The sequence below is a fragment of the Balearica regulorum genome, chromosome 5, assembly GCF_011004875.1.
Source record: "Balearica regulorum gibbericeps isolate bBalReg1 chromosome 5, bBalReg1.pri, whole genome shotgun sequence".
Taxonomy (NCBI): domain Eukaryota; kingdom Metazoa; phylum Chordata; class Aves; order Gruiformes; family Gruidae; genus Balearica; species Balearica regulorum.
The window spans coordinates 10,947,453-10,968,528 of NC_046188.1; the positions used below are offsets into that span (position 1 = coordinate 10,947,453).

Genomic DNA, 21,076 nt, shown 5'->3' on the forward strand with positions numbered 1-21,076 from the left:
ATTGAACAGCCCTGCTTTGACCCAGGAAAAATTGTAGCGTTCACGACATTTAACAGAAAGGGTCAATAGCCCCTGTAATGTAGATGGGACATCCCAGTTATCAGAGGTCTCTAGTATCACCTGGCATTTTGACTAGTTACAGAGCTTGCCACCAGCCTCAGCTGTGCACATCTCTGAGCTTTTCTGTAACGTTCATCTTCTAAGCACTGTTCTCTGCTCTGCAGCAAACTTTACAGGTAATAAATGGCCAATGTTTCCATTACCTCAGATTTGGTTCAACATTTAGAGATTTAGCCAGAAAGGCAGAAATATGAAGGGAAACTGCTGAAAAAAAACCCACCCAAGTGGATCAGTTCATTAAACCAGTCTCAGACAGCCTCCAGACAGAGTTCTAGCAGGAAAGATATTATTCTTAGTCAATGGTCATCTCTTCCAGATTCTAGTTAAAAATGCATTCTCATGTTTACACACTGACCAAAAAGCAAATAACTGCATGGATAACTAGGAGAAACAGAAATCATGAATTTCTATGTAACACTAAATGCTTTGGTCGATTAGCACAAAATTTAATTTGCACTAATCAGTCTGAGGCGAGGGGTGCATGAAATTAAGCTGACACGTTAATTTTATGTTTTGTGGTGATTCTTTTTTTTCCATTTTTTCCCCTTCTAGATGAAAGCTGATATCTAAATATGCCAACTATTGTCAGCATTTTCAAACACTCTGCATGAATATAAAGTTTGGAAATGGAAAATTTCTAAAAGATAGGTTTGCATGTATGCATAAAGACTATTATGTTCAAGAGTACTGTGTTAACTAGCTGGCCTAAACAAAGATGGCTAGAAAATACGTTTATTAAGGTGAATTTTTTATTTTAAAACAAGATCAGGTATTTTTTAAACACAAAAGCTCTAACAAATTAATCAATTAGAAAATTAGTCTAGAAAATTAGAGTTGAGATTGTATTTTTAACACAGTGCTATAGAAATGTGAAACATTTCCATTTTCCCAGGTTTGGGGTTTTTTCCTTCACCAAGTATTGTAAAGCTAAAGCAATACTTTTGTCCTTGTCTGCTGTAAATCTATGCGTATAACAAAGTAGTGGTTCACGATACAAATATATGGCTCGAAGCCTAAATGGCTCTTGTGGGCTTAAACAGAGCTTACAGATAACTCAGTCCTCTGTATGAAGCAATGCGTAACAAAGCCAATGATGGAAGAAAACAAAACAGTGAACATACTGTATTTTTCCAGACAGCACCATTTCCCTGGATTTCTCTTTATTTTGCTGTACCACGCCGTTACAAAAGGCTGCGTATCAATACCATCAACTTGTAGCCAGTTCTCTGGACTGTACAGAGAGAAGAGCAATCCCCAGTTTATTTCTAGATTTTCCAAATCTACTTGAACAGTAACATAAACATCTCTTGACTGTTTTAGTCCAAGAACCAGGCTAGGCCCTACTGCTTTTTGTGGCTACTTATAAAGAATTCACCGTCCTTGTTCTTCATGACCTATCAGTAACCCTGGGAAGATGCAGTGAAAACCTTCTGTATCTTCTCCCTTGACTCTGAATGTGAATTCTCTCCGGCCCTGTTCATTTTGTTATTTTGTGTTTACCTCCACAAACATTACAACCACTGCATTTACAAACTCGTGAAAACCAAGCTGACTGCATGCCATCATTCATCAGCTCAGTACCGACTATGAATGGAATAAGATAATGCAACATGCAACACTATTTGTAGAAACCTATTTTCAATTTGCACATGCAAGTATCCACACTGGTTGTGACATTGTCCAGTCCAACAAAGGCAACAACACTACATGATCTATGTGACAAGTCATCTCTCTCTAATGAAGTAGAAGTGCTGAATCTGTCCTACCAACAAAACCAGATGTGTTTGATGCAGTTCCAACATCACGTCTATAATAATTTTCTATCATCAGCCTAAGTGAATATGTTCAAATAATGAGCATTGTTCAAGGAAATTGCTTTCTTCTTTTTGATATTTTTGAGGCAGAAAAGTGAGACTAGATTTATTGGACAGATTATTCCTGCCTAGTGCACCATTTGTAGTACCTGAGTGCTACCTTTTCTCTAATTAAATACGTAAAATCTCAACTTGTCTGCAGTCTTCTGGCATCTAGCTAGTAAGCATAATTTGATTCCTCTATAAATGTAACTATTTTTAACACATATATTATTTTCTTATGACACATTTTAAAAATACACCTGTTTTTATTTCTTCACAGGCAGAGGAATATCTCAAGAGTTTTCTTCAGGCAGACCAGAGGAAACTCTTCTTCAGCTCTGCTGAGCCTCCACATTCATCAAAGAGCTTTAAAGTCTCAGTCAAGCAGACTCAAACAATAGTCTGATCACTGGATGGAAACTGCCTTTTGTCTATTGCACAAGACATGGATCTTCACCATACACCATCCTGGAATTCATTCTCACTGCAGACAGTTCAGATGAGTTACTCCCAATTTTCACCTTGGTAACTGAGATCAGAGCCAGGCCTTTTCATTCCAAGCTATTATTATATTTAAGTAAAGATTGATTCAGAGATTTTTAAAAAAAAAAAATATGTATTTTTAAGTACATGGGAGTGAAAGGAATTCCCTGAGCACATACCCACTTTTGAACAGCAGCGTATGCTTCTTAAGGGGGAAGGTCTGTATGTATCTGTGGCATCGATGGCGATACTGCATTTTGAATCAACTCCCATTTTCCCCTTAATTGTTCTGTCAACCTGTTTGGGATCTCATCTACCTTCCTCATTACGGCCTTCAGAGGGAGGGCTCCTACCACACTGAGAGTCAAGAGCAGATCATGTCCCTCATTTAGACCCAACACATCTTTCCACAGCCCACTAATTGCATGGCAGCTCAGGCTCATTTGTCTTCCCAGATCGTTAAAATTCATCACCATGCTCGGTGAGCTCTCACTCCTGCCCTTGGATGGGCAGCTGTAGATTATTTAGCCAGACCAATCCCTAATGTTTTTAACTAGGAACTGACCCCAGCACCTGAGCACCTGCTGGGCTCTTAGTCTCTGTCATGTTAAAAGAGTGCACAGAAGGACCCGAGCCATCAAAAGCATCCTGCTGCATTACATTAAATATTGATAAAAAATATGCAAATTGTTTATTGATCTTCTCCAGGAAGGGCTGAGATAATGAGAGAGGGACTGTTTGAGATGATGCTTGGGATTTTTAACTTTTTTTTTTTTTTTACATTAGACTGTTGTTGATAGCTGAAGTTAATGAGGTCTTTCAGTTCACTCAGTATTTCAGACTTTACCACTGGTTTTAAGATAAAAGAGATCAATGCACCTTAATTGTGCATCACTGCCAGCAAGTGCCCTGAAAAGGGCAGGAGTATTTGTACAGGTGCAGTGCCAGCACTCCTTACTAACTTTACCTAGACTGCCCTGGTTAATATTATACTACTCTAAATTGTCTTATCCTTCATTGTATTTGTTTTCCAAGGCTGGCATATATCAGAAGTTGATGCTCACACTGTCTCCAACTTATTAGCAGCTCAGTATATAATTAATACCCAGAGACTAGGTTTTTTCTTTCCCCTTTGCTCAGAGCATTAACTGCATTGCATATGCTTCCTACCCTTTATGTGATTGACATATGACAGCTTTTAGCTGTCTTTCTGTGCCTTCATTCTCATGGTGGAAATTTCTTCACAGTCACATCCATGGCTTTTTTTTTTCTCTTACTTTCTGTTCTATCTCTTCCTCAAATTTTGGGTGCTCTCTGATGCCTCAGAGGAGTAAGCAACAATAAACCCAAAGCAGCTGGACCAGAGCATTGTTGCTCCCACACCATTTGAAACCATAAATCTGTTACAACTGGTTTACCTGCAAGATGTTACTTCTGCACCTCCATCAACCTAATTCCAGACAAAAACCTGCAGATGTGGCCTCAAGAAGCCTCCCTCTGCAATTGGGCCCCTGTTAAACAAATTCCTGGAGTGTCTGCATCTTGTCTAGGAGACAGCGAGAGGCAGGTCACAAGGGTTTGCCAACACAGAGTCCAGGCTGCAATGACTGTCATTCCAGACTGGTACTGATTTGAAACAGAGCCTCCCTTCCCAAAGCAGCCAAAGAACAAGCTTCAAATTCTCACCATAATTATTTAAATTTTCTTAGGATTTCGATGAGCCTATCTAGGCGGAGATTGGGATTATGTTAGGAGCTGCACAAAACCATATTAAGCTGCAGTCTTTGCCCCAAAAAGCTTACTGTTCTTAGATGATCATCAGAGCAGATACAGGTGTGATCGGAATGTGAGAGAGTGACTATTTGGTAGCAAGGAAAGAACCCAGGCTTCCTCTTTGCCAGATAGCCCAACCAGGTACTACCCTGGGTAGTGCCCAGGAGACAGGGAGGAACAGGGCTACAACTTCTTTGCCTTTCTTTTCTTCCCCTCCTTAATAACCTGCAGCTGACAACACAGAAATAAAATGAGAAAGCAAGCAAAGGCATGGACAAGTGGGAAGACTTGCTGCAAATCACAACTGATTAGCAGTAAGACTGCAAGCACAGCCCAAATCTCATGTGTTCCAGTCTGCTGCTGTGGTCCCTGGGCCACCAGGGTCCCCGCGGGCAGTTATGCAGATGCCTGCAATAGGGATGTTATCCTGACCTGTACTTCTAGAAACAACAGTCTAATTTGTTAATGATACCAATTGGTTTTGTCACAGAAAGGTATTTCCTAGGAAAGGTATTTCCAGCACAAGCAGAGAGCAATAAATGGAGGTGGACAAATGCTATCAGCAAGATACCTGAGAGGTGACAACACCTGGGGACAATGCACCTAAATGGGATGGCCAAATAAAATCTTAGATCTGTCATGCCTAAATTCAGATCCTTCCTGTGTCAGTTTAAGAGTAATCTGGAATTTAAGACTTGGCTGCGGTTTGGCCCAGGGGCCTAATCCTGGATCTGCTTGTGTTCTTAGTACTCCTGTCACATGCGAACACAACTTTACAAACACTACCAACTCCTGACAATCTGCAATGTGAAAACAAATATGTCAACACCATCATATTTTTGTTTTAATCTAAAGATTTAGATATAGAAAATCTTAAGTATGCTATTCCTAGAAACAGTTACATCCCAGCACCATTAGGAAAAAATCTAGGAGCATTTACTAAAGATATTCTAATTCATACACTGAATATATTCTGATTTTGTATTGTTCTACATCAGCTAAGACTATGGAAGAAAACATTTTACTTGAGCTATGCTGTCTCAAGGGAAAATACTCCACTGAGAGCTTGAAAAAGTTTGTTTTCCAGAGTAAATCAGAAAACTAGAAATAAACAATTATTCAAAACTGGATGGAAGAACAAAGTGATTGATGGACTATACTTCCCTGTGTACAGTTTCAAGATTGATGCCATACTATTGGGTATGTCAGAGTACAACAGACCTGAATTATTAATTGCTCTATAATTCCCTTTCTCTGAATGATACACTCCCTCAGTGCTTCTCTGAATGTATATTCTGTACATGTAAAACAAGAGCAAAAGCATTGCTGCATTCCCAGATAAACAGAAGCATTTTTAGGTTTGACAGTATTTCGCTGCCCCCACCAATAGAAAGAACCAACCAATTTAAAATTGCTAAGCAGCAGGGAAAACATTTTTCCCCTTCTCTTTCACACCAGAGTATTTAATTATGAATTTATGCAAACAAAAATTTCAGAGCTCTCCCTGCTCCAACAGTCTCTTGCCCGAGGTGCTTTCAAGCCCTCAACTGCAGAACAGAGGGGGCGGAGTAGAGCCCCAGCATCTCAGACAATCAACTTTGAAAGCATGTTACAGCCTGTTTAGTTGCATGGCCCTATTCATTTTCTATGTTTCAAACAAGAGTCATTTGCTTGAACACTGCTTTCTTTTCTTTTCTTTTCTTTTTTTTTTAAAAAAAGTCCATTTATTCAAATAAATGAAAACATATGAAAATAAGAACAAAAGCTAAATGCAAGTGGGAGACAATAGAATGAAGCTGTTAAACGTGACCAAGGAAATTGGGGTTTTTTTTCTCTATTGACTGTATCAGAACTGAAAACACAGACAAAGGACCTCTCAGTTACACTTCTGTAGACTGAGAATAAAGCCACTGAAATCATGGCATCTTCATCTGTTAATGAACCCAGAATAGGCCTAAGGTATGTCTGTGTTTCTTTACCATAATAAATGTATTTGCAGTCCAAAACCTTGATTCTCATTTAAACAAAGGATACTGTAAACATTTCCAGTGATGCAAACAGACCTCAAGGCAAGAGCAAACTTTATTTTCATCTACTGAATGACCATTCTGAACAGAGTGACATGAAGAGCCTTCATGTCAATAGAAAACAGATCTCAAGTTCCAAAAGCAGTAGAATGCAATGACCACACTAATATTAATGATCAATTTGTAAAACCAGATGGTTTCAAATAAAATCTTCCAATCTTCCAGTTTGAAGTTTAGCATTACAGGATGTTTAGGGGTTTTGGGTGATGGTCATACACCATACAGCAGGCTCTACAGGAATTAAGGAGCATACCAACTTCACTTATACATCTGTTTGGGCAGAGGTGACTCCATTTAAAAGGAGCTTTCATCCCTGTTTGGAACAAAACTTTCAAACCTTCTATAAAATAGACAAGATCTGAGTGTGTAATCCAAGCCGGGCAGTCCCACCAGCTGCCCAAGTACCACCAACTCCAGCAGCGGTGGGAGCACTTCTCTGGCTATGCCGGAGCCGCAGACCGGATGAACCTCAGACTATCTGTGCAGTTGGCAGTCACACGCTGGGAGCCCTGCACCAGCACCAGAGGTCCTGCAGCCATTGGGAACCTCTACACTGAGATGGTCTCTCAAGGAAGCCGATTCAAAACCAGGAGCTATGTGAATCCTAGCAAAGGCAACTCACAGCAACCTGTGTAAAAAGTTGATAAGGTCTATGAACTTGGGAGATTCCCAGAGTTTTGACAATGTTTTGACTAGAAACAAGACAACCAGAAAGGAGGCTGGAAGCCCAGCTGAATCAGGAGCTACCGGATCAGTAGCTAGCAGTCTGGGCTTTTCAGGCTCCCAAATCTTTTAGGAGCCTCTCTCTGAGACAGACATGATCTGCTATCTGTTAAGCATGAGAGCTGAGCTGGCTCCCACAGTCTCCTCAGCATCTGCTGGGCAGGCAAGCTAGCAGGAAAAGAAAAGTCACCAAAACTCTTCCTGTGCTCCTCCATCTCTGTAGATTATTTTGGATTTGACAAACAGGAATTTTCCGGGAGGAAAGGATTCTCTTGGATAACAGTAAATTGACCCCAAATTCCACTCACTCAAGACTCACAGCTATCTCCAGCAAACATGCAGCATCAGATACACCTGAAAACAGGAATACACACTACTGAAAATGCATTTCTTTCGCAGAACTCCCACACTGCTAGAGAATTAGTGAGAAAACAAACCATATCTGACAGATATTAATCACATCACTTAATACACAAGCACCAGGTGTGCTAGAGATGAGATGGTAGAAGAATTGATACAGAATAAAATTAATTGTTTTCAACTGTTCTTCATACAAGAAAACCCTCTAGCATGTCTCCCTAATATTTTTTAATAATTATTAGTTGCTCTTTCATCAATGAATTGTAGGTTAATATTCTGAAGTCAGTCATTTGGAAAGAAAAAATAAAGGTATGTTCAGGAATGACAAAATGCTGCTCAAAGAAGAGTAGTAACGCCGCACCTGCAATCTACTTTGAAAAATTACCTAAAGCCCACAATTAAAGCTCTTGAGAACAGAGCAGAACAGAGCTAGCATCACCTTTAATAGCACTCGCATATCAAACACTTCCTCATCTCACCCTAGCAGACAAAAAGGAACTTTATCAGTGTCGACCTATATCTGCTGGCTGTCTTTGGATTACCAACAAGGATGTCAGAAGCCACAGCACAGGATCCAAGATGTCACACATTAGCCCCCCCAAAAACAGAAGATGCTTTGCAGTTGGTTTTCCGGTGCTCCAGTCTAAACAACCTAGCACAAATTTAAAAAAAAAAAAAAAAAAGAGTTTCTGTGTGAACATTCCTCCCCACAAAGAGACCTTTCTTGACTCCCTGGCTGAGCACCAGCCCATCTGTTTGTTTTTGTATTTGCAGGTAAGCATGGCAACAGCCACAGTGAGGTCACTGAAGAAACGTTTAGGTTAATGTAATCATTTCATCCCTTTGAAATACAGCATGTCTTACCAGCAAGGTTGCACGCTGGAGAGGCAAGATACTTGTTTGAGAGCAAGGGACCTCGCTCTTCTCTTCATTTCTGCTTGTTTTGCACTAACATAGCTCAGCTGATTTCTCTGGCATTGTTTGAAGGAAATTTCTAGAGACAGACAGGAGTCCAGTGATACCAAGACCAAATAAAATCTATACCATCATTACCAGTGATTGAAGTAGTGGCATCCAAGAGAAAGAAGGTTCTATCACCTTCCCCAGTCACAGCTGTCAAGAGCAAGGAGCACCTGGCTGATCTAATCCTTGACCTCCAACAGCTCCGGATCAGCATCAGCTATTCCATCCATAGTCACAAAGATAGGGTTGGCCCTTCCTGCCTTCTCCAGCACCCATGCTGCCCTGGAAAAAAAACTACTGCAGTACTGCCACACCAAGCTTTGCACCTCTGCAGTGCTGGGGTAGCACCCACTGCTCCCAGGGCACCTCCTTGCCTGCAGGTACTCTACCACCCCACAGCCAGCCGGATCAGCTGCACAGAGAATTAGAAGATATCTTTGCAGGACAGAGGAACTGATTCAGGTGGGACCTCCTAGGAGCAGCAAGACACATGATCACCATAGCTCTCCGCGCTCAACTTAATCTGTCTATAGACAAATACAACTCTCATCGGCACCAACTGGAGAAGGACTCAAGGGCTATGCAGGAAAATGATGGATCCTACTTTTCTTACCTGGATTTCTGCTCTGCCCTTTGTCAGAGAGAAAGGTGCGTATACTTACACTTGTATCACGGTGCTAGCGGGTTGTTTCAGCACTCACAACAATGAAATGTACACAGTCTTTGTTGTACTGTCCAGAAGAAACATGTTATTTATTGACTGGAAAATGGAAAACTGAAGCGAACCAGCCCCCTTGATACTGCAAGGACCTGATTCAATATCCACTGAAGTTTTTTCATTGTCCTTAATAAGCTCTAATAATCCAGGTTCATAGAATTACTTCTTTATTAAATCAATGACAGAACTATAAGCTATTTTGCAATAGGACTAGTGGTGCTATTTACTCAGGATACATATTTACTGCTAACCACTTTCTTTTTCTCTCTTCATCCTCTTCTGTTATTTTTTTAATTTGTTTTCAGTAGATTGTTTTAGTGCCTATAACTCTGGAATTCAACAAGTGAAAACACTAATTAGAATCAGATACTGAGATTTTAATGATAAGCATAAGAATATTATTTCCTGTTTAATAAAAAGCAGATGAGCCTTAATTCAGAAAAAAAATAAAATCTAACTAAAGGTCAAATCCTGACACAAACACCCCCTTCATTACAACCACTGATAAAACCACCCATGATTTTCAGTGGCATCCAGATTTAGGTCTAATGATCAAGCTGATAACCACACAAGAGAGGAAAATCAGGATCTGTACTGGAAATTCAAGCTGACACTAACCCTAACTCATGCTGTGGTGCTTTTTGAAAGGGAGGGGAAGGAGTAGCTTTCTCCTCAACAGCATGAGTGCAGACAAAAGCGTCATCCCGTATTTTCCTGTCCTTCTTTATGTAGTTTTATTAAACATTGCTTAAATATGTTCCAAGGTGGTTACATATTTAAAAAGGGGCGATTCCTTGCATTAGGCAGAGTGCAATCAAAAGGCAAAGTGCAATCAAAATTATTCCATTACAAAGGGACAATGCTGTTATCCTTACAAAGTCTATAAAGTCTTGTTTTATAGTGAGAAGTCAATGATTTTAAAGGGGGGGGGGGGGGGGGGGGGGAAGGAAGAAGCCAGCTTGTATTGCCTCTTGGTTTATCTCCATTAATCCTTAAAATAACAGAAAATGTCTTTTTTAAATGCTCAATTTCCACCAGAAACCAAGCTTGCCAATATGGAAAACAAAACATGAGTTCCTAATCTTGCAAGAGCTAGAGATCTTGAATATATGTTTTATTTTGATATTGCCATGAGGTGCTTAAATGCATAATGCTGATGAGATTGTTTGTCTGATTTTAATGCAGGTAATGTACTCTGAGCTCAGTGATCCAAGAGAAAATTTCCCAGCAGGCCATACTTGACAAGCAGGTGTCACTCAATCATGCACGTTTTCACCTCCCTGAGAGGACAGATGGTCCCAGCCTACTTAGCAATTCCATCCTCTGTTGGCAGCCCCCTCTCCAATGCAGTGCTGTAATAAAGATGCTCTGAGATTTGTGTTAATCTGTGGTCTTTGGGGTAAACTGTAAACAAAGTGTGTAGAGTTATCGTTTCTCATTATGAGCTGGACCTCTTATCTTCTCCTCTGCCTATAGCATATAGATATCTTTAATAGCGTATACCCCTGGACTCAGCTTTCATGGAGATTAGTTCCTATCATTTTAAGCACCACAGAATTACTTTGTCTGTAGAGACTTGACCTAATCTGTTTGAGGCTTTTACTATCAAGACAGTAAGACAGCCTTTTTTCTCCAAATTAGGAGAACAATGGTTTAAATTGGCAATAGCTCCTGTTGCTGAATTTTATGCATATGCATGTATTATACTTGCTGATTTCCTGCTCTGAGATAGAAGAGGTAGTGTTATTCCTGTCGTCATAGTTCAGAAATAAGAATAGCAAGGACTGGGAGGAGGGGGAATAAAAAATCCTTACATCTGAACACCATGTTGAGGGGGGATATTTGTCAATTCTTTTTTCACTGCTGTGATACATTTCCACTGCATCCAATTCCCCCTGTGTAAAACGAAGATTATCTTCTCCTCACAATCTGACAAGGGCAGTAGGGAAAAAGAGCAAAGGGAGAGAGGGAGCGCGTGCAAGAGTTCCCAGAGTCAAGTCTGGCGCCTCCTATAATTTGTGCCATTAGGGAATTTTCCAGGATTTTCTACATGCAGAAAAGAAAAAGAAGGTCAAAGGTTCAGACTCTCATAACACTACTCAAAACAAAGCCAGTGCTGCTTCCAGCACCGGCATGTGCCACGGAATGAGGTTGGAAGGATATCACATCATTAAAATGAATTATCCAAATTCATGTCTCTATCACAATTTTAAGCCCCTTGATCTGATTTTTCAGGTGTAACAGGGATTGCATGAAAATCAAGGAGCATCATACTTTGGTTTTGGCTTGTGCCAGTCTCAAAAAAGGGGGTCTATGAAAGATTTATGGTGATTTTAGTGGGCTATGGATCCAATCAGAGTAGTTGGAGGGACAGAGCTCAACTGATGGAAAAGGGAATTTTGTCCAGAGTTTATCTCTGAGAAGGAGGAAGAAAATTTTTACCTGTTGAAACTGACTGAAAGAATTAAACAAGATTTAAATGCATGTCATTTCAGAAGTCTTTGGGTTTCTCATTCTTAGTCACAAATCTTGGTATTTTTACCCAGTCCTAGAAAAGAGGAATACTTTAAAATTATTTTGTCAAAGGCAACAATAAATACCAAATAAGAGTTCAGAAGAATGAGCTGACATGTAGTGGAACCGATTAGATGACAGGGAGACATCATGTCACCACAGGTCTCCAGGAAACATATCTTCTTGCTTTCTTAGTGCCCACATAAGCACTACGTTCCTCACAAGGTAACAGGCACTTGCGGACCTTTTGCAGACTAGTCCTTACTGACCAGCCACACAAGAGTGCTGGAAACAGCCACTTAACTGACTTCATAACTCATCACTGATTCCAAGCTGTCAGAAGACTGTCAAGTAAGATAGGGATGGAAATAGAAGATATAAAAAAAATAAGATTAAAAGTCCTGCATTAACGTTTGACTCAGTGCTGTGGTCAGTAGGACATTGTACACTCTGATGCCTATCTTAGGAATTGAAAATCTGTGAAAGGCCTTGCCAGTGTAGTGCACTACTTTATTTGCACATAAACACGGTGACCGAGCCAATGAATCCTTCTCTGTGTGAACTAATTGCCTGGTTGTTACCTGTATTATAACAGTGCCCAGAGGCTTTAGTGGAGGCTGGGGATTCAAGAGATGGACTAAGTATCATGCTGGGCTGAGGGCACATTGACACGAGCACATCCAGCAGCTGCAGCCCAGGTCTGCCTGACCAGTAGGGCATAACCCAGATCAGGTTCTGAAGCTATGCAACCACTTTAATTCCCACACTAAAATATCCTGCTTTCTCAGGTTGGCCCATTAGTCTGGGCTCAGCGATAGCTGCAGGGCTGCACAATCTGAGCTGGCTCACCCTCAGCTAGTGGGAGGGGAGGAGAAAGGCCAACAGGCTTCACATTTCTATGACTGTCTGTGGAGATGTGCCCTGAGACTGAAGATGCTGAGGTTTCTTTTCTGATTTTGCTACTGGTCTCCTGGGTCCCTCAGTTGACTGCTGGCAAGTCATTTCTCCTCCGCCCCTACAAGCAGCAATGATGGGGACTTCCTATGGACAAATGACGCTCACTACTCTGGGATGCTTGCCAAAGGTAGAGGAAGAATAAGAAATCGCACCATAGTAGTGACATATCAAGCATGCTGAGTATCAAGTCTCTTGCCTTTCAGCTCAGTACCCTGTAGAGTACCTGGTAGACCAGTTCCCATGTGAACACTCACAGAGCTGCTGTGCCTAGTCCCTCCAGTGCCCATCCACTTTGCCCACAGAGCTCAGTGGTCTCCAGCTCTCAGGAGCTGCAGCACTGTTTCCACAGACTGCTTGGGCATATGTTCCTTTCTTATTTTTCCTTCCTAGAAATGGAGCCTTGCTCTCTTACTGCCTTAAACATCCAAGTCTACAAAACATCCTTTGTGAACTCAAGCCATGTGCGTAGTGTGTGAGTATATTTTGGATAAACCACTTGAGTTTTATCCTTCCCATCATTAGGAGAGCTCATAGGAAATAAGAAGTGAAGGACTCGCAAGCGTAAATCACTTTAAGTTGTTGCCAAATATATCTTTAACTGAAATGAGGAAATTATTATAGGATTATTTCCTGTAAATTCAAACCACTGTCAAATGAAATATGAACATAAGAGTGGCTACACTGGGTCACACCAAAGGTATGCCTAGACATACTCTATTTCCATAAGCAGATGCCCAAGTAAGAATAAGAACAAGACAAGTGGATGGGACACTCCTCCCTAAGAGTCTCCCACCTTCAGCTATTTCAGTTGAGGGACTTCAAAACTGGAAGAAGAGAACAGGAAGATTAAAATCGAAGCAAAACATAAATCTGTAAACCAATAGATTCATTCTAATAAGATGAGGTAGTAAAATATACTTTCATACACATTTGAAAGGATATTCAGAGCTAAAATTAGCAAAAGAACTAGCATCCACTCACAGTTTGTCCAAGCCATTATTTTCTCCATTTTATTTTATATTATTCAGTACTAGCAATAAAATCTGGTCACTTTTTTAAAATGTTATTACGGGAATATAGCTGAATTTGAGAGAAGACCATTTCTTTGTTCTGTATCTAACAGTGCTCACAACTACAGAGCACCACAAGTAAGAAAGACTAATGCAATTTCAAAAGAAACACGAATGAAGCACGTCAGCAACAATGTACACACAGCACTATACCTTCAGTAATAGGCATACACCCTCTGGCTCTGACTTGGAAGCTGTGTGTGTATGCCTGTGTGTTAACATGCTCGCACACGTACATTTCCCTTGTACAAAACCATTTTCTGTCACTGAAAGAGGAAGGGCAAATATATCAATGATCCGTTTTGCAGAGCAGCATTTTCTTTTCATCCATACACCCAAGAAACAGGGTGCATACCAGAGCAGTTATGTCCTTTCCCAATTGTTAGTCCTTTTCTCCATTCTGACCACTGCTTGATTCACTGAAGTATCTACTAACAGTAAAACCCAACTGTCTATGATCTCACTGTGGCATAAGCAGAAGGAAGCAAGCAGTACACGCAGTAATACGTTACCAAATTGCATGTGCTCTCTGTAGCTTGCAAACAACTCTTCTCCCCTCCCAAACCTCTCCTCAGGTCCTATCATGGCAGTGGGGAACCAGGCTGCCATCTAACACAGCTGGATTCAGCGACTGCCAAGTGAAACATGGCTTTCTTCTCAAACTTACAACATCCGTCTGCTTACTCAAAGAAACAGCTAAATTCCTCAACACGTTGGCGTTAAATATCCCCTCGCATCTCTGGAAGAGGTCACCTGGGGACCATAATCTGGCCTGTAAAATGAGGCACAATGAAACCAATCCATTTAGAAGAAATAAGAATCCTACAAGATATTATATTTAGGACTGGAACAGGAGAATGCAAGCAAGCAAGAGGAACATGGCTCCTGCTGCTTAAGGACTGGAAGGGAAAAGAAAACCCAGATTAGAAAAGCATTAGACAGTCAAGCAGAACTGCGTGTACACAGTGGTAAAGCTCCCAGGGACAAGTTGACCGGTTACTGCTAGTAAAAAGGATCAAGGTGAATAAGGGAGGCTTTAAGACACAGACTGAATAGCTGATACAGAAATCTGCTAGACCAGAGGGAGATAAGAGACTCAGCTGTTGAATTTATTTGTGAAAAGTCATGGACATCTGAGACGATGCATCCACAAAAGCAGAAGGGAATGCACTATGTATTAAAGTCTCAGTCTAAAGAGAGAGCCTGGCAAGGACCAGCCTCTGGCTGTTACAAACACTGGCGGGCTCTCCAACCCCTCTACAGTGTTGGAGGGGTGAATCTGTAACTCTCAGAGATACAAAAATAGCCCCTGTCCCTTACAAAGTAACGAAACAATTATGGGACAATTCTTACTAGAGTGCATGCAATACTGTATATTACTGACCTAGGTTTTGTTGGCTTTACAGTTCTGTTAAAGTAGCGATAAATACACAATACCGCTGGTTAGTGAAGGAAACATGTAATCCCCCTGCTTGCTGATGTCTTTTTAGACAAAAACTACTTTACTTGTGGATAGTCATGATTAGTCACGAATAGTGGGAGTCGCTGAGCCTCAGCATAGCTCCATGCTTTGTCAATTGGCAGGAAAGTGAGTTTCTGAGGCAGCCCTGCCTGCAAGGGGCAGGATCCCTCATGCAAGCGACTCCAGCAGCAGCTTCTTCCTCAGAGACCTCAATCATCCTCACTGCCTTGACCAAGGATAGCACGTGCTCTCCGCTGGTGCTGAGCTTATTGACCAAATTCCTCACACTCTTGAACAATTGTTGTGTATAATAGAACAGGCTAATGTTTTTCTTTTCCTTACTCTTTTAATGCAAACTGACTTCTTACTCGGCAGGCCTTTTTTTTTTTCTTTTCAGTGAGAAAGGATGTTGTTTACGTAATATATTTTTTGCAACTTTTTTTTTCCAAAATATCTCATTTAGTTTTTACTAAGGGAAATCACATTGTCATTCTCTTTTTTATATTTTTTCCTAGACTTGTTTTTCCCTCAGTACAGAAGCTTTCCTTTGTAAGCATATTATCAAAAATTTCTAACAAAAAAATAAGGCTTTCTTTTCTCCAAATTACAATAGAATATAACTGTCAAATGAGGAAAAGCCTTGAAATTATTGATAAAACTAATTTAAAACATTTTCCTTCAGCTAGCCCTGAGAACTTGTGAAGTTCTCTCAGATTTAAGATCATCTGGGATTCAGTTAAATACAGTAATTGGTTGTAAGTCCAGCCCATCTATGCTAAAAGCATTGCTAGAAACTCCTCATGTATTTGAAAGGAAGAACTGAAAGTCAGAGAAAGAATAATTTAGTATATAGCTCAGAGGTATCATTAGTAGTGACGGTGTGATGTTAAGAACAGGGAAATTTAGGTTAAACAGCAGGAGAGAAGGCTGAGCGCAGTCACGGGAGCGGTGAGGGGTGAGAGCCACTCTCCCATCGCGTGACACCAGGCACGTCACTACCAGAAAGCTCTCCCCACACTCAGCTCTTCATCCCCTTTTTCTCTAAGGATGAGTTCCCGACAGTGCTAAATTACAGGACAGCCCCCAAAATATTTTTTAAAACTAGAGTATTGAGAAGATGAGTTGTCCTACACTGAAAAGCCGTAGACTTGACAAAAGACTGTAAGAGGCAACTTTTCTCTTGCTGCTGGCCCTCCACCATGACCACAGCTCTGTGTTGACAGGTCCTTGTGGATATCACAGCTGTCTCCTACCTCTAACCAAAGGGTCTCAGGGTTTTTCAAGCTCACCTTCCAGCCCTTGCACCTTCTCGCCACACAGAGCAGATTTTGAACCTTCCTAACTGTATCAGCTTCACATAAAGACACCACTGAAATACCAGAAACTGAGGCAAAAATAAAAAGTAAAAAAGAATAGCAGAATTATCTTTCTTACTTTAATTTTTTTATACTTTATTACAGGTAAAATAACATTTCACTGTGGAGTCTTTTTTAGAAAATAAATTAAACACATCAACCTGACATCCACAAAACCTGCTGCAAGGAGAGCAGGATTTAAGCACTGCATAATCTTTCCCAGAGACTTTTTCAAACAAAGATGCTGTGGTTTTATTTGGTTTCTATTTAACTCTCCTGAGAGGTCTCTTTTTAAATCCAGGCATGAAAAATACATTCTCAGTCCAGACATAGAGATTTTAGAAAAGAGAAATGCAGTGAGACAGCATTTCATTTGCAAGTCTTTTACATTTTAACAGTGTCTATTGCTTTACACTCAGCAAACATTACTGAAACTGCTGCTCTCTACAATAAATTTTCTTTAAAATTCTAATATTTTAAATAGTGTATATATAGTATGTATGTGATATAAAAAGATTTAGCACATCTGCAAATGTGGTGCATGCACATGAAGTGCATGTATTTATGTCTGTGCATGGTATGTATAAGCAGACTATAAATAACATACACTGTATATTCATGTGTGTGTGTGTAATGTCACTCTGATTCTAAATATAATGTACATAATTTCAGATATAACAATGTTGAGAAAATGAACAGCCAAATCCAGCCAGCAAACACTACTGAATAGATACTTGGAAAAGTAGAAAAAGAAAAAAAGTTAAAAAAAAAAATCAGGCTTAGAACTGACTTGTCACACATGAGGAAAACAGACAGATTTTAGTCATCATAAAAAGAATTCAAGTTTTTCTAGTGTTTAGTCATATTATTCAGGTTCGAAGAAAGGAAGGGAAATTGAATAGAAATGACTAGGATTTGTTTGCATGTTTTGGTGAGCTTTTCCATAATAATAAATGTAGCTCAAACCCTTTTAAGCCAAGTAATTGTGTCTGGGAGTTCTGTTTTAAATATGCTCTGGGGCATCTCATTGTTCCCACTGAGTGTAAAGTAGATTGTTTCTATGCTTAAGGAACTACAGTGTGTGGGATTAAATAATACACTTAATGAAGAGACTAAAACGACTGCATTCTTGCTATTTCAGAGGGATTCCAGGAAAGAAAACCACCCAGGATCAGTGAAAACAGACTTTTACCATCTCATATTTTATTAATACACATTCTGTAGTGCACCCTACTTAAAACTGCACTTAAAGAGTATCTAGCTATGATATTACACCACCACTGACTTCCTCAGTATAAATCTGAACATCTCATCTTTCAACCTGCGTACCCTTCCAACACACTCAGGAGCAGTTCTAGCCAGATGAATACTTGAGGTATGGAGAGGCTGAGTCACATGCTAGTGATCTGTGAAAGAAAAGAAAAATGAATCCATGTCTAAATCCTAGACTGAAAGGACAGACTCCAGTCATAAACTAGGTCATGGGTTTTGGCATGGCAAACAAAACTCAAACCTTTCCAAAATCCCAGACATGATGGCTCCCACAGTCCCATGGATAAGCACATATTGCATACCAAAGCTGTGCCACAGGGCCCCGCTTGGTCTGCTGCATCTTTTGGATAGGGAAAGTTGCTGTCGATACCCTTTGCACAACAGAAACACACAGCACAGCCCCCAGGTCTCAAGGCAGGAGACTTGCATCCAATCAATGCTTCCCCTAAGCACAAGGGACCTGCAGTGAAAACTATTTGACTGGTACTCTCTAGCTCGCAACGTCACAAACATATCCATTTGTGGGGGTATAGTGGTGTATTAGTTGATTTTTGTGAGCCATTTAAAAGATCCTAGTAACCTGCACTAATAGATGAACCAATGCTGAGGTAACAGCCAAGTGATGGCCAAGTTTGGTCTATGAAACCCTAAATAGCCTGGCTCCTGACAACCCCAATTCATTGTCCCGTTGAAGCTTTGCTGCCCCTTTGCATTTGATATCTCACATCAAAGGGGAATTAACTATATGTCATGCCTATTTCAGACACATTCCCACTTTCTCTTACCACCATCTTGCAACAATCCTCTAACATATTTTCCTATCTTCCTGCACAGTGTTAGCTTAGGAGAATTCCTCTTTCATAGTTTGTAAAGTACCAACTCTGTTATAAACCAAGGGAATCAGAGTTCCTTCACTGCCACACTTGAGTTCAGTTGGAGAAGAGAAGGACCTGGATAAGCAGGTGTAACACCTGGGAGAAGGAGGGATTTGCCCTAGGTCAGGCATATGCTTCTCAGTGGTGTTTACTCTTGGAAAACCTGAGAGGATAAAAGCCAGCTCTTGAATCTCATCTTGTCACTTCGTGGCATGTAGCGCTGTTTGCTCAAGCTTTTTATCACTGGGCATGTCCTGCGTGCTTTGCATACCCACTGTGCATGCCCCCGCTGGCATTTGCCACGTTTCACAGATGGATCAGCAGCTACACATACACACACACGTGCCTGTTTGGAACACAGGTGCTTAATGCTGTCTTTGCTACCAAGGTAGCCAGAACATTTAAATTTTTTTGGAAAGGGCAGGAGCAGCTATGAGAAAAGAGGAGCTGCCAAAAAACTCTACCGCTGGTATTGGCACTTCTCTTCTTTGCTAAAGCACACAAGGGCTCAAGCCAAAGCTGTTTAGCCTTTCTGCCCACCTCCGACTTTTACCCTCTATTGGGTTACATAGAGACAATGTTCCAAACACAGTTCTAATGATCTCAATTCTAAAGCTTAATGTCTTTTGGAATTTAATCCAAAATGCAGACATCTGATCTTTATGTTCTTCTCGGTATGTATACAGAAGTAAAAGTTTTATTTATGAAATTCCACTTTTAAAGCATTTGCGTGTGAAAAATATTCAAGCTCCCTCTCCAGCATTTGCAGCTAGTCTCTGTAATTTGTCTCTGATGGCCAAAGCTATTGCAATTAGCAAAATCAGACAATAGGATGAAGCCAACAAAATTGAAACATTATCTTCTGCTGCCAATGCTTGCATCATCCTACTGATCTCATCTTATAAAATACCTAAAAGGTGAGCCAGTTGCTTGGGATCATAAATTGTGCAGTTCCCTCCCATACCAGCTACCAAAGTGCACTGTGGACATTGCCCTGCCTCTGTTACTGTAGCTCTTACTCATTCTTTTGGGGTTTTATTACTGTTTTCTCAGGGGGCAGCCTTGGAATTCTTGTGCTTCTCTCATTGCAACACATCCTCTGCTCTGCTCTGTCACCAGCCAATAATCTGTGGCAGCAGAAGCAAGAACTTTTGAAAAAAAAAGCTTTCTGCCACATGTCAGCATTCTGCAAGGACTGCTCAGACCAGCAGAAAAAAAGGAAAGGTTCGTACATTCCTGCCTCTGTGCTCAGATCTGGGCCTGACCCTGTAGAATATTGCATGAAATGTCATATTCATAGGGAAGATCTAACTTCATACAAGTCTACCTAGACATGAAACCTGACCCCTCATACCCTCTACTTGAAATTCAGCAGACTGTTGAGCACATGACGCTACATCTGTCACTCTCTCTCTTCCACATCACACTTCCCCATAGAACCTATGCCAACGTGTGACGGCTGACACAAGAGCTGGCTCAATTGGCTCTATGCTGAGAACCACCTACTATAGAGGAATTTGTTGCTATTTCATTACAGCCAGATCCCAGACTCCTTGTGCTTCCTGAGTCAAAGAAAGAAATAAAATCACACATGCTCACATGAAGCCACCGAGACGGTCATCCTTACAACTAGCAGCCGCACTATTTCCATTATTTTTTAAAGGTTAAAATATCAGAAATCAGGACAATAGAATATAATTGAATATTCTCCACTATAAACAAATATATTCATCCTCTAAAGGAGTTATGGATCCTGCCAGGTTTAACCATGGACTTCATGTACCATTTTAACATTAAACTGAGACATTCAGTGAAAGCAAACTCCAGCCTTAACAGTTTCAGAAAGCATCTGTAGCTCCAACACACCATCACACTGATTAAACCTTGTCTGCTCTTACCACCATACTATCTGTCACTCTAAAGCTACTATGTATGTATTGCAGCAGCTTATCTGTTCCCTTAAAGTTTGGGGATTTATGGACTGCAAAGTCTATTTGTAAAACCTAGAGTAGCTTGTATGTGAATTCTTCACAATAAATTTTGCTTTGAACACCCTAGGATTTCCCTGCTACTGATTTGTCACATCCTGGACAACTTTGGCAAAATGGACTCCCATAATATGTGTCCAGAAGTGGGAACGTGACAAATACGCAATACCTGACTAGCAAGATTCATAATGTCTCACAGCTCCTCTCTATAGATTATCACATGCTCTAGGAAGATGCTGGATTCTCCCAACCATGGACATTTCCAGGAGAAAGGCTCAGTACAACTAGGATAACATCAATTAGCAGAAAAGAGAAATAGGCAACTTAGCTGACAGGATTCTCAGTTCCTGACACCTGATTTTTCTGTGTTTACTTAGACATGTCATGTTTATTTACAGGTCTGGCAGTGGTTTCCTCTAGGCGAGAGACCTGAGTGTGTCCATTATTCCTCTTAAAGACCCTCAGTAAATAAGCATCATTATATTGACTTCAGGTCCTTT

General features: G+C 40.6%; 1 long non-coding RNA gene across 1 annotated transcript in view; it reads right to left on the reverse strand.

The window, feature by feature from the left end:
* The window catches only part of LOC142601901 (uncharacterized), a 75,258-nt gene that overhangs the window by 1,061 nt on the left and 53,121 nt on the right, over positions 1-21,076 (reverse strand). The window lies entirely within an intron of this gene.